Here is a 15,344-nt window from a genome sequence, read left to right on the forward strand (position 1 = left end):
CTCAAAAACTGTTTTGAAGATATTCTGTTGGCTTTTTCAGGAGAATAAAATAAATCTCTCTTATTCCAGTTTGATTGAAAGTAAAAGGCCCTGCCCAATATCTTTTTACATAAGTACCTTCTGTGCATATATCTTCTAGAGTCAAGCTCTACTGCTTGTAAGTAAGAACCTGCGTGTTACATCCTGTTTGAATCCATCAGTCCCTCCAAAGGGCAGAATCAGACTTCACATATTTTCCTGTTTCAAAGGGTTCCCTTCTCTCCTGAGCTGCCCATTAAGATCCCGTCACCTGAGGCAGGTGCCTCCATCTGTCAGGTGATTTGCAGAGCATGGATACATGACTTTTGCTCTCTGCCCTCCCTCCAAGACTCCCTTAAGCCCACTAACTATGCCTCATCCTTTAGGGCTCTGCTTAAATGCCAGCTCTTCAGGAAGCATCTTTCCCTGACCCTTAGATTGGATTGGGACTCCCCTGCTAAGTATTCTCACCGCTTTCTGTACCTACTAACATTTTTATTCCTTTCACTCTATTGTAATTACTTAGGCTTTAAAATCAGCATCCTCCACTCAATCATGAGCTTCAGAAGGACAGGGACTCCTCTGTCCTGTTCTTTGCTTTATCCTCTTTGTAGTGACGGGCCCATAGCGAGTACTTAGTAAATATTTGTTGAATAAGTGAATAAACAAATAAATAAACCAATGAATCAATGAGTGTACTTTACTTATAAGATGATAAACCGGGACCTTCTGGATGAATTGATTGATCAGGTGGCTCTTGCTTGATGATCTTTTATCTTAGTAATTTTAAAATGCAAAAGCACTATCAACTTAAGTTGAGAGGAAGTTGTGGTTCCCACTGCTGGGAGAAGAGGGCAGTTTACTTGCTGAGAGTGATTTCCTCAGACCACCACCTACAGGGAATAACCCTTGTTTCTCCAGAGGGGAAAGAACATAATGTTCAAACAAGTAAGACCTGGAAGGAAGCTTTAGAAAGCAGTGAGTTCAACTCTTTCTTCCACAAGGACAGAACAAGGAGGAGACCTGCTGAGGTTAGGGAGCTGTTTGGTGGCAGAACCTGGACTGGAAACTTAATCTCCTGATTATTCCATGGTCTTTCCACCCCCTAACTTCCATATAGCCCCACACCAATTTGAAATAGAGCCTGGGGAAGTGGAGCCCCATAGATAATTTCTGGCTATAGTAATGTCACTGATTTGTTGGACTTGCTTTTCTGCAAAAGAGAAATACAACAGCAAGCCATATCTTCCATACAGAAGAGCATTTTCTAATAAATCCATGCAACTGGAACTCTGAAAACCATCACTTCTAGATCTTTTGGGTAAGGTCAAGTGTGGAACTCTGAAATATCCCAAAGGTTATATGTTGTTAATACTAATGGTCACGAACAAGTATACATATAAGTATCTGTATATCTGTATATAAGTATACATGTAAGTATATATAAGTATGAACAAGTATACATGTAAGTATCTGCAGGTACAAGCTGAAGCCAACCTATTTTAAAAATAGCAGTGAGCTTTATAATATTATATCCTGAACTCATTTCAACTGCGTGTGTAAATCACCACCTGTATCTGCAGAGAAAGTGTTTTAACCCAGCCTGCTGCCCCCAACCAACATTATTTCCAGCTTTGAACTTATCCTGGGATTGCTTTTGCTAGCCAGCTACTCTGCAACTAAAGTGCTATTGTTCCCTTTAATAATAGCCTAAGCAACTGTTCCTTTTTAATGCAAAGTCCTGGAACTTAACAAGTTGATTACAAGATAGTGACTCACTTTTTATCTCTTTCTGTGCCTCCACCCCACCTAGATCTTTCTGCTCCTGCAAATTTTAGTGAGTGGGTTACCTAGAACACCAGTCCAATAAAGGTTGGAGTAGAATACCAGACAAGAAAAGGATGAGCTCATTTCTCCTCTATGCTGTCAGTCTTTGAACACAGTGAGACCTATTGTGAGTCTTCCTGCTGGGGAGGGTCGTGTGGTGCCTCCCACACACTGGCTGTGAACTTGTTCCCGACAAATGAGTCTGTGGGCTGGGAATGTCATCTATCTGAGCAGATATCTGCCCATATACTGTCTCATTACCAGCAAAACTCTGAGCCTAAAGGTGACACATGGCCAAGGGCTGCTCTGCTGTTAACCATGCACAATCGATGGCAGCAAAGGTTGAAGTGAGCATAATCTGCAACCTTTCCATGGAAGTCTTAAACCTTTCTCACAGTGGTTCTGCCCATTGTGAGACAATTATATTGGAGAAAGGTTTTCATTTTCATAGCATGTTCAGATTTTGGAGGGAAATGCAAAGAGCAGTGAAGGAGGAAAGGCAAACCCTTCCTCCCAGGCTTCAACAGAGTCAACCCGGGAATCAATGAGATGACAGATGTTGGAGACAGATGCCTGAATATCCACTCAATAGTCAGGCTTAATGAACTAACACAGGAAGAGCAATTAGAGAATTCATTAATTATACTCTAAGTTCACTTTCATTGTTAATTCTAATCCTTTATTTGGGCTAATGACTTCAGCTTTTCTTATAATAATTTGTGCCCGTCAGTGAATGATAACATCTTCAAATTTCCATAATTGTGTAAAATTTAAACTATATGTGTAGCTCTAAATTGGACCTAAAGTAGCTTCTAAGGGTACATAAGACACTTCAAGATAACATAAATGAGGAGAAAAACAAAAGTAAGAACATAACATGGAGTAAACAATAAGGCTAATATAAAAATACAAACTACAAAGTCTTATACACTTGCTTCAGGTTCTATCTTATAAGCAGGAATAGCTCAGATAGCTCAGCCAATATGTTCACCCATTAACAATGCACGGGCATTTGTTTAGTCCTACAATTATATATGCACCACAGTAGATCCACTCTAACTCAACAGCTTGCTAATTGTTTGTCTTTGTTATTCTTGCATAACATGCTGTCCTGTATTCTTTAATCATCTATTACAAAAAAACAAACAAAAAAAAAAACAGAAATTCCTTCAGTGAATAAAGCATAATGAAAAACGCATTTTTATTCCCTTTATGAACTCCGGCCAGCTTCTAAGAAAGGGTAATGAGATTTTGCACCGCTCAACTCTAAGTCTTACTCCTGAACCAATAAATATGGACTCATTTGCATACTCTCTTTCCATCCTTCTGGAGCAAGCCACACTGACACAAGAGCCTCCTTGCTAGGCACGGAAACTGTTTCAAGATGTTTCAAGTTGAGAAAGGGCCACCTGCATGCATTATGGTTAAGACTTTAAGTTATCTTACCACTCAAGTCTTCGTGAAAAAAGTTCAAAAGGTGTTCATCTGAATCATTCATGCTTTTGTTATCCATGACCTAAAGCAATATGGTAGCTTTTTTGTGTGGGGGCTGGTGGCGGGGCAGAGGTTGAACTTTTATTTTAAAAACATTTGTATGCTCCAATATTTCAATAATATATGGATTTTTATTATATTCTAAAGTTGTACTTGATATTACATATGGGCTAAGTTCTAACATGAAGTATTATAAGAATGATACAATTTATTTTAAAAATCTACCATTTTGATCAAAAAGAAGCCCATATATGAAAATATAATTTCACAGAAATGTAAGATTTTTATCTTGTGCATTTTTGTTTGATTACATAAAGCAGGAAAAGATACAGCTTAATTTACTTCTAAGCTGATATAAAATACCTAACTAAACTAGAAAACAGTTACAGTAGCATAATTTTATTTGCATCTATGAGTATTATTTTTGTGATTTCAGAGCCAGAAAATGCATGACACAGGAGAAGATGCACCCTCATCTGTTCAGTGAGAGATGTGCAAATCAACATCAACACAGAACTGCTGAAGAAAAAAAAATGTGTGTGTATTATATATATATGTATAAGTGTATATATATATATATATATATTTACATATATAGTATGGGCTATTTCACCTTTGCAAGCTGGGAGCCATTAAGTAATGGCTCCCACCACTCCCCCACCCCCTTCAGTAAAACACATCCTGAACATTGGGCCCATGTTTTCAAGAAGAATGTGCCCCACTGCCCCTTGGAAACTCCATTTCATTTACTTGGTTCAGTTAGTTAATGACGGTCCATTTTGACTCAAATATCCAGTTCCCTTTCATCAATCATGTCTTTCTGGACTGTCAGTTTTAGGGCAAGGATTACAAAGCCCTTCCATGCAGATATCCACAGAGAAAGACCCAGACCCACATCCCCATTTAGGATTGCTTAGGGACTCGTTTCTTCCGCTTCCTTCCAAATGAAAAGAATGAGCTATGTGAAAGGGGAAAACCCCACTGGAAAATGAATGTTGGTGACTCAAGTGTTAATCTAGAAAGTCTTATGATTTGGTGCTGGAAAAGGGCGTTGTAATAAGATGGTTCTTTATACCATGCAAACCAGGGGAATACAAAACACTCTCAACCATGAAAATAAGATTTAATTTGGAATCACAACACATAGGATTTTTTCCACTTTAAATTCTTTTTATTCAATCATATTTGTTATAAATATTCAATAGAAATGCAGTTTTTCAAGATTGAAATGGTCTTTAATGAAGCAAGCCATGTGTGGCTTTTCAGGCGAGCATTTTCATGCTTAGTTAACTGTAAGGATGTTCATGTTCCTTTCCCAAAAAATATGATTTGTGATTCTGCTTAGGTCTCTGAAAAGCAACTTATTCACTGGAGATGTGAGGAGCCATCCACACATCACAATTCTATAGACATCAAACGCATGAAGCATTTCGGATCTGCTTTAAGACTGAGGCAGACTTTCCATCTGGACACAGCCGACCATCCATGTGTCATTACAATGAATCCAGCACTTCCCTGGAAGCTGGAAGGGTCAAATTCAACTTCAGCTCTGCCGCTTGCTGCTTAACTTGCTGTTTAACCTTGGGCAAGCTGCCATCCCACACGAGGCCGAAGGTGTCGGTTTTTAAAATACAGAAATTGGGTTCCATGAGGGATTATCAATATACTGCTGGTGGGCCAAATTCCATCTGCTACTTGCCTTTGTAAATAAAGTTTTATTGAAACACAAACATGCCCATTAGTTTACTCTTGTCTATGACTGCAAGGGCAAAGTTGAATAGTTGTTACAGAGACCATCAGGCTCACAAAGCCTAGGTTATTTACTATCTGCCCATTTACAGAGTAAGTTTGCCAGCCCTGGACTGGATAATTTTTTGAGTTCTTTCTAATTCTAGAATTCTTTATATATTTTATGAAACCCCTAATGTTTATATATTAATTATTTCAATACCCGTGTCTTTACTGAGTCCCTCCTATGAAGCATAGATCAAGATATATGTGTGATACATTAACTAAACTTTTAACAGTATCTTAAATAGAATTTCAATGACTAACAGCTCTTGGAAATATCCAAGGTAACATTTGGGGGCAAATGTCTTATGATTTGATTATCATTGGTAAATACAGGATATCTTTTTTTCCACTGACAATGTTTAAGAAGTTAAAAAAAAATCAAGAAAACCCCGTATGGCACTAGAGACTTATTGCATTAAGACATCATCTTAACAGATTGTTTAGTTTTGGTAATATAATTTGACATCTAAACATAAGCTGAGAGGGATCTCCCTCAAAACCTTTGATAATATGATTCATTGTCAAATGTTTGTTTTGCCTATCTGGCACTCATTAATTAATTCTTTTTAATATAGCTTGGATTTACTGATTTTGAAAAAGAGAATTATTCTTATTGGTGTTGCTAAAATATCCAGGTGGCTTGAATTTCACCAACTAGATAGTTTAATCTAGCACATTTGTGTAGCCCTAATCAAATCTTTACTAACAGATGTGAGAAGCCCAGTACTGGAGCTAATGTTTGTGTCTCAATGATAATTAAATTAGCTTAATAAGGAAAATAAATGAATAATAATCACCAAAATTTTTCCCTAAACCTGTGTTATAGTCTTAAAAACATTTTTTCCCCTATGGAGGCTTTTGGTAATAAAACACAAATTGAGGGATTTTAATTAAAAGAAATTTTTTTTTCAAGAACTGGTCATGTACTAAATTGCTTATAATCAAATAATCAAGTAGCATTTCTTTTATTATAAGAGCAAAACCTATAATTAAGCCAAAATTCAAATTTGTTTTCAAAGGTTGAATAATCTTTTGTTTTGGCCAATAGTATGTGGATTTTTTTTTTTTTAAGTATTATCTCTTCGTAGTATTTTCTAATGGGTAGGAAATGCCTTTCTCAGGTTGAATGATTATTTCCACATAGAATTAGTTCCTGCTTACAACAGTGCTCCACTAATGTAATGGCTCAGTGAATTGGCTTTATAATTCATTAATCATAGCTCACATTGAGCTTTTGGCTCCAGGTGACAGTGCCCACCACAGGCCAAATAACTTCTCATTTAAAGGCAATTTGTACAAATAGGGAAGGTGAGCATTCTCACAGTCCCAGAGGGATTGAAGAGTTTTAAAAAACCAAGATAAGACATTTTATGGAAGACAGGTTGATGGAAGAAAAGTGGCCATTGGAGGATGAGGCAGATGGCTTTCGAGGGAGGCCCTGGAGCTGCCGCCATGGGGAAGGCCATGTTGCAGCTGCTGATCAGAGCACATTGGACGGTGTTTCCGTGTGAACATGAAGACAATGCTGCCTCTGTTTCTGTGACGCTGTGCTCTGTTCTTGCTGAAGGCGAAGTGGTGTCAGCTGTGCTTACAGGACAGTCAGTGGTGGTAGAAAAGAGGCCAGTGTGACCTGCGAAGGACTGGGCTCCTCTCACTCAACCTGAGTGCCTGCAGGTGTGGCCACCTTTATTTGTGTATTCTACTGTATTTATTTATTTGCCTGGCTAATTAGCTCTGTGCCACATTCCTAAGCTAGATGTGTCCCTTCGTGTAAGTGAGAGGGAGACAGAAAGAAAGACTGAGGTGGGGGGTAGGAGAAAGAGAGGAAAGCAAGCAAGAAGAACGAGAAAGAAGGAGAAAGGAAGAGGAAAGAAAGAGAGAGAGAGAAAGAGAAGGAAGGAAGGAGAAAGAAAGAGAAGGAAAGAAGGAGCCTTCGAATTTTATTTCATTTCTCCAATAAATGTTCCTATATTAAGACTTTAGACAAAGATTAGAAATATGATTTGACAGAAAGTGTATGGATGTGTTGTTCTATTGCATTGTAAGTAAAGTATCCATGGCAATATACAAATAATACAGCTCCTACCACTATTCTCTGTTGTTACTTTCATGTGTTGTCTTAACTTTTTAAATTTCAAGATAATATTGCGCTTATTTATTTTTCCATGAGGAGGCCTAGGATTTAGCTTGATTAGAAAAACTGTGGAAAATGAATGTGCTAATTACTTTAAATCAAATTGAAAATAAATTTTATCCTGTTTCATGCAAAACATAGTGTATTTGACTGTTAGTTCATTCAACTAATAAAACCAATTATGTCTATAAGTGATTGGGCACTTAATAAGCCAGCCCCTGTCCTAATGCTTTCTTTATCTCATGTAATTCACATCATGAAGTGTTGGGAAGATCTCAAGTGACCCATTAGCCAGAAGAGGAAATCAAGCCTGCTATCAAGACTAATGCTGGGAGAATTTCTCCAGGGCACTTAGGTGAGAATCTATGGTTAACTTTCCATGGCTATGGACCCCATCTCCACAAAGCGCAAGCACTCAGGCAAGTTCGCAGTTTTAGCATGAAACACACTCTGGGGGCATGATCACGTGACTCATAGTGAGTCACTAGAAGTTGTGTTAACATGTCTGGTATACAAATTTAAACATGAATATTCCTTCAATCTGAGCAATTTATATAACTAATTAATTTAAAATATTTGAACTATTTGTATGGGAACAAGAGCTTCTGGCTTACAGAATTCCCAATGTATAGGGCAGAGCAATGCATTTAGAAGATGACATGAAGTATCAAAAGTATTGCAAACCAAATCAGTGGGACAATTGGGAAAAACTGGATAAGGTCTGTAGATTAGGTAACAGTGCTATATTGATTCTAAGTTCCTGATTTTGATTTTTGTACTGCAGCTATGAAAGACAATGTCCTTATATGGGGGAACTACAACACTAAAATATTCAGGGGTAAAAGGATATAATGCATACAATTTATTCTCAGATGGTTCAAGGAAAAAAATGTACCCATTGATCTATTAGTCTTTTAAAAGAAGGAGAGTACGCTAAAGCTACTGTGGTAAAATGTGGACATTTTGGAAATTTGGATGAAGGGTATATGAAAGCTCTTTGTCTTATTTTTGCAGCTTTTTCATATGCCTGAAATTATTTCAAAATTAAAATGTAATGATAAAAAAGAGAAACTTTAAAATAAGCGAGGCTCTGGGCTGGCCTGATTTTGGAAGGCATAGTGCCAGAGGTATCAGTAAAATGCCAGGGTGTTTTGAGACTGCCATGGCAGAGAATGTTTCTCTCAACATGTTTGGAGTTTGGTTTCTGGAGGCCAACATGATCATTGACTCTTGATGGCTAAAATATTATTCATTTGCCAGCAATTTATTTGACTGCCTGCTGGAAAATGTTTCACTAAACAAGGAGTACCAACAACAGCAAAAAAAGGCACACTACCTTTGCATTAAATACTCCAAGTGTAATAATATGTGTCAACATGTATATTGTTTTCCCTATAGACAAGTGTTTTTGTATGCTGAATTTTCAGTTATCAATACCAAATATTAAAATATTCCTATGCATGGTGGCTCACGCCTGTAATCCCAGCACTTTGGGAGGCCGAGGTGGGCAGATCACCTGAGGTCAGGAGTTCCAGACCAGCCTGCCCAACATGGCGAAACCTCGTCTCTACTAAAAATACAAAAAATTAGCCAGGCATAGTGGCAGGCGCCTGTAATCCCAGCTACTTGGGAGGCTGACGCAGGAGAATCATTTGAAACTGGGAGGCGGAGGTTGCAGTGAGCTGAGATCACACCACTACACTCCAGCCTGGGCGACAAGAGTGAAACTCCATCTCAAAAAGAAAAAAATGTATATATTCCTATAAATGTAGATGGTTCACAAACACCCTGGATAATATTAAGAAGCACCTTCATGAGAGTATATTTTATACTCAAGGGGAGATAACAGAAACAGGGAAAGTAACTTCAGAACTAAACTAAGAATATAGAAGAACCATAAAATTTAAGAACAAATAAGAATATGAGACTGGAAGAAGGTAATATATTTCAATTCTTAATGTACTGAGTGCTTAATGCTTTTTAAGGTTGCCCTCTGTGCTTGACGCAGGATTTTCACTAGCACCAGTAAATTAAAAAAATAAATAAATAAACAGAGGGAATTTAAATGTCAAATGTTTCTCCTGACTTTGCTTGGACATTAAGTACTTGACATTTAGGAAGTAGGAGAGGCCCTGGACTTAGTCCATGGACCCAAAGCCTGTTCTAGTTCCAGATCTGCAACATATGGGGAGTCACCAAATGGCTGCCCTTCTCCAGTTATGTTTCCCTATCTATAAAATGAGGAGGTTAGTGTACATTTATGATAACTTATGGCTATTACACTCTGACCAAAAACACTATATGAGCTTCCCTTGTTAGACAGAGGACATAAATTCCAAGGGGGAACATTCGGATTATTCTGGAAAAGCAATTAAATGCAATTTTATTGCGTGTAATATTGCTTGAAAATATTGAGCTTACAAGCTAGAACTCAGTTTTGGATTATGTGGACAGTGTTGTTTTCATGAGTTTTTTTTTTAATAAGAGAAGTTGGCATGCAAGCAAATCATATATTTATTTTTCTTTCTAGGTTGAATGTTTAACTAAAAGGTAACCCATTTATCTACATTTTAAAATAATTTTTTTTGTACTAGAGACATCCTTAGTGAGTTTGGTGCTTCCATCTCTTTTCCCTTCCTCCCAGGAAGAATTTATATCTGGAGAAGTCACCCAAATGTCAATCTTTTGCATGCTACTTTCAATATTTTTCCACCTGTACTATTATTTATTTAACTTTTTTTCACACTGACTCATTTTTTTAAACTTTCAGTGCCTACCCCAACCTCATGCATACCAATGGTATATGCATTTCACCCTTCGGGAAAATACGCCATAAAGGCTGGCAGTGATAATGAAATATTTCTAATTTGCCAAATGCTTCCACATATATTAGTTTATCTAATCCTTACAACCTCCAATTTTACAGATGAGAAAATGGAGACTGAAAGAGATTAAATGATTTGTTCTAATTACACAGCTAATTAGTGATTAACTAGAATTCATGTTCAAATCTTCTAATTCCACATCCCATTATCTCCTTGCCACATCAACAACATTATGGATTGTAAGGTTCATGTTTCTTTTCCCTTCTTGAAAGTATTTTCCATTTTGACTGTTTTCCCTATCCCTAGTTTTGGGGAAATGGGGAATGTGTGGATTTCAAATAAAATATCCAGGGTTATATACTATATGTTTATCATATATTATTCTATAACTATGCTATATACTCTATGATAAGTAGTATGTATTATATAATATATATTATTTGATTTAAAGACAGAAAGTTCTGATATCTTGGTTTGATTTTTGCTACCCAAACACTCACAAGCAGAAGAGTTGTTCTTTAGCTGCTATGAATTGAGCTTATTTCCTTGTGAATTCAAGCAAACATGAAATCCCCTGCTTTAGTGAAAGAAATCAGATAAGTTGCTGATTGGAATGAGCTACTCCAGTTTTCATTTATTTATTTTTAGCGTTCATTGTCTCGGTTGGTGAGTGCATCTTGGTTGAAAGGAGTTAAAAATACAGTCAAAGAGATTTTCTTTCCTCCTTTCTTCCTGTGGATCATGACCTTTGCTTTTTTCAACTTCCTCAATTTAGATTCAGTAAATTGTCATAGAGTGCCACAACACCTGCTTCGGTACTTGAGAAATTGACTTTTCCTGCAAATTACCCTGACCAGTGACCTTGTCTTGGCTACCAAAGAGTTTGGAGAAGGAGGGAGGCTGTATGTGTGGCCGTGCCCCAGCCGATGATTGGTATTTAGCTCTTTGAAGTTCAGTTATCTATTTAATGTACAGGCATTCTGAAACAAATGCCACATTATAATCATCAGCTGGAAAACCCAACTATCGCCTCTTAGAGAAATAACATTTGATCTTATGAGGGATGGACTGTGGTATAATTTAAGAGCTTCCAATGATAATTTTCTTAAAGAAGGGGACATTTGGTAGATTTGTCTTTTTGCTGTGAGGGACTATCTCGGTTAGGTGTCAGTGTAATTATGTGAGAGTGATAGGACGGAGGATAGAGACAGTCAGCAGTCAGCGTTTGGTGTTTGGTGTCTTTCAAAGGTGCTTCTTTTGCAGGAAAATTTAAGATCCATGCCTCCTGCCACACAAGCATTGGAAGAGATCAAAGGCCACCCCTGGAAGCTCAAGAGGTAAAATTATATTTTTATCCTCTAGCTTTGATTTTTGGCAGCTTACCGCATTTTTAAAAAAAATTAATTGCTCTGTCCAGCCAGCAGGTGTTAGCCCTCAAGTGTGGGCCCAAGGGCCGGCTGCTGGGCAGGCAACTTAAAGGCCCCATAACTCACCACAACCTTGAGCTCCCTCAGATTGGTCCAGGAGAAAGTTCTAAAAGTACTTCAAGGCCAGATGACATGGGAACCTGTGTCCCTGTCAAATATCAAAGAAAAACAGTTAGACTGTAAAAATGTAAACTTATAAAGCATGCACTTAATTTTGACAAGCTTTTAGTATCGAGTTGCAGATTTTAGGCAATAAGGCAGCTTAGGCTAAAATTGGCCGTAGGAAGCAGAACCTGAAAGCTCGTTTGGAATTATATAGGGAAACCCTGACTCACTTTTTTCCACATCTGTTCACTTTAATTTAGACAAGACGAAAAGTTTGATGCCAACTTAAGGAGTCAAATCTCGTTTTTTACCTGTGATTCTCAAAACTCCCAAGATTTTTCTTGCTTTTCATAATGTCGCATGAAGGTTAACTTTCATTTTGTAATTGATTAGAACACTGTTAAAATAGTGTTTCAAAATTGTCATGCTGTAAATGAAAACACAAGGGTTGGGTTTTTTTCTTTTTTTCCTCTTTAAACATCTGAAAGAGCAGGGCTTAATAAAATACTTGACCTCATACTGAGTCAGCTTAGAATGTCTCTAGAAAGCCTTGTTTCATCAGGGCCATCTGTACCCTGTACATGGATGTGGAGTTATGAAAGCTATGGCACAGAGAACGTCCAACAGTCATTGTCGTGATGAAGAAACTGGTATTGAAGGATCTTGTATAGCTTTAGTGTGTCTCTGGGTGTATAGATGCCTTGTCGATGTGTCAGCTTGTTAGGTTACAACAAAGTACTAATGAGTTTGCAATAGTTGGTATGCCAGGCAGTTACTTTTAATTTATCTCACCAGTGACTGCTCTCTCATTTCAATCCATCAGGGAAGGACCAGGAGAGTCCATGGGGGGCATGGGCAAATATCAAAACCTAAGTTTTCTACTAAGTAAATACCTCCGATTCACATCTCACTGGTTCTGGGGAAGCAGAGCGACCACTCTGTATAAAACAGCAAACTGAGAAAGAGATCGATAGGTCATCAAAGCCACCTGCTCGCTCGGTGGCCCCTCAAGTTGTCTTCTGCTCAGAAGTTCTGAGAGTTGATGAAAGTTATCATCGGAAGTACCCAGTCCAGCTCAGGCCAGTCCATATTGCTGCCAAGTAAACTATTTTTAAAGTTCTTGGGGTTTTGAAAAATATTCTGACTGGTGGCTGGGCATGGTGGCTCACACCTGCAATCCCAGCACTTTGGGAGGCCAAGGCAGGCAGATCACCTGAGGTCACGAGTTTGAGATCAGCCTGGCCTACACAGTGAAACCCCTTCTCTACTAAAAATACAAAAATTAGGCAGGTGTGGTGGCACACGCCTGTAATCCCAGCTACTTGGGAGGCTGAGGCAGGAGAATCACTAGAACACAGGAGGCGGAGGATGCAGTGAGCCAAGATCATGCCACTGCACTCCAGCCTGGGTGACAGAGCGAAACTCCATCTCAAAGAAAAAAAAGAAAAGAAAAGAAAAAAGAAAAATCTTTGACTGGAGGGTTAGCTGTATTCCTTACTTTCTCTTTATTCCCACCCCACCACTCCAAAAAACATTGGCTCAGTGACCAGGCCGCTGATAGCACAATGTGCTTTCTCACATGGAGAGGAGGCGAAGCTTCAGCATGTGACTTGTATTCTCCACAACATATGGTGGAGAAAACAGACAGTGGGAAGGGGAGTGATTTGTGACTGTTCATCCCAAAGCGCGTTCTATTGTGTTGCCAAAAATGATAGACTTAAATAAATTGCTCTTTTTGGAATTTATACTCGTGCCTTATTCTCATTTTTTTAAAATGAAGAAGAAAATCCTCATGTCCATGTAGAAATTCCCATTTATTTATGTGGTTCCCTGGCCTGCCCCCTCCTCCCCCTGACTTCCTTACCCCAGCAGAGCCGAAGGCATTTTGAATATAGAAACTGCGTGTCCCCTTGCAGTCAAGATGAACAAGAAAAGAGGTGATGTAAAAGGGGAGAGAAAGCAATTAGTGTGGACTCCTAAACTCCAGATTCTTCTCAGAAATTTTTATGGCTTTTCTTAGGCAGCCGAGGAGAGGCTGATTTACTTAGAGAAACTATTAAGCCTGGTGCAAATTAATTTTTGTTGGTCTACATCTTCTTTTTTAATTTTGTCAATTGCAGCGCCTATTGTTGTGAAAAAATTAGTACCTTAAAGCTGTCTAAACATAAATCTCATCTTCAATTTGTTAGCATTCAGCTGTGGTAAGAATAATTAGATGAAGTGTTTTTTAAGTATTATTTACAAATATGCTTGCAAAAGAATGATTGAAACAGGCATTTTCTTTAATGGGTTTAAAGACAGACAAATGAAATTAATCAGGAGAGTCTTGACGTTCTTAATTTTATGGTTTGTGACTGGGGGAGAGCAGCTTGCCACATCTCTGATACAGAGCAGTACTATGTGAGCGCATTGCAGTGCCCTGCAGAGAAGGAAGAGGCGAATTAGGTCAGGATAAGATTTAGAATGCCTGTGGATCCCAGAGACAGCATGGAAATGATCCAGGGGTCACGGGGGACCAGACACAGAGTCACATATATAACCCTGGATATAGATAAAGAAGTGAGGGGGTGGAGAGACATGCAGTACAAGATTGTAAAACTCCAAGTTTGGAATAAAACATCTGAGTTAAGTGTAAAACCCTAACAGTGGGCAGTTCTGTTTCTACCAATGAGGAGTGGTGTGAGATACATCAAAACAGAACCACAAAATTTACAGCAGGTTGAAAACCACCAGACAGGAGGAGGAACAGCAGTGGAGCAGTGCAGAGATGCAGGGCATAGGCTGGTTTAGGCTTCTCCAGAGACCAGGGAATGTCCTTCTTCCTGGGAGAGCCATTGCCAATGCAGATGTCAGAACTTGGGCAGAGGACACGATCACTTGTGCCAATTGGGTTAGCCTCTTCACCCTGATGTCCGCAGGTGGGCTTTGCCCGTCTTTCCAATTAGTCCCACACACTTCCTCTCTGTTTTCTATGCTCCAGCCAAACTAGACTGGTCCCTGTTCCCCCAAAACCAGACCAGCTGGAAAAAGCATCTTCCCACCCATCTCCAAGTGTACAAATTGTTCTAATGGCCACTCTTCGCATGAAGCCTTTTCTAAACTCCCTAGCCAGATTTTATCATTCATTTGAAATTCCCTCCCACACCATAACTTTGAAGCTTCCTTTACTTTTTGCCTTCTAGACCTTGCATACCGAACATTTCCATGGCAAGAACTGACTTGTGGCAAGTGCTTTGCATGCATTATTTAATTTTATTCCCCCAGCCATTATTCCTATCTTACAGATGAAGAAATTGAGGCACAGGGAAGTTAAGTAATTCTCTCCAAATAACACTGGTGAAATCAGCCAGGATTCAAACCATAAGCAAGTCAGCAAATGGCCGAGCTCTTAATCATAGCAACTTTACTATGTAAGAAATTGCCGTGACAAATTTGCAGCCTACCTTCTAATCGTGTGTGGAATACCCTGTGGCAGGCATCTTGAGTATCAACCTTCTCCTTTGTCATAGTCCATTCAGCATGCTACAATAAATACCTTAGACTGGGTAATGTATGAACAATAAAAATGTATTGCTCACAGTTCTTGAGTCTGGAAAGTTCCAAATCAAGGCTCTAGCAGATTCAGTGTCTGGTGAGAGGCCGTCCCTCATAGACAGTGTTTTCTATGTGTCCTCAAATGATGGAAGGGACAAGGTTCTCTGGGGCTTCTTTTATAACAGC

The 15,344-nt window shown here is 38.7% G+C and overlaps 1 protein-coding gene across 1 annotated transcript in view; it reads left to right on the forward strand.

Annotated features, from left to right (window-relative positions):
• Positions 1–7,405, forward strand: part of LOC100970726 (protein CASC2, isoforms 1/2) — a 164,913-nt gene extending 157,508 nt beyond the window's left edge. Inside the window, exons 4-5 of the transcript XR_010113283.1 lie at positions 3,776–3,874; positions 4,685–7,405. The gene's annotated coding sequence lies outside the window, so the exon portion shown is untranslated. The remainder of the gene's footprint in view (positions 1–3,775; positions 3,875–4,684) is intronic.
• Positions 7,406–15,344: the final 7,939 nt, after the last annotated feature.

The sequence above is a fragment of the Pan paniscus genome, chromosome 8 (genome assembly GCF_029289425.2).
Source record: "Pan paniscus chromosome 8, NHGRI_mPanPan1-v2.0_pri, whole genome shotgun sequence".
NCBI classification, from domain to species: Eukaryota; Metazoa; Chordata; class Mammalia; order Primates; family Hominidae; genus Pan; species Pan paniscus.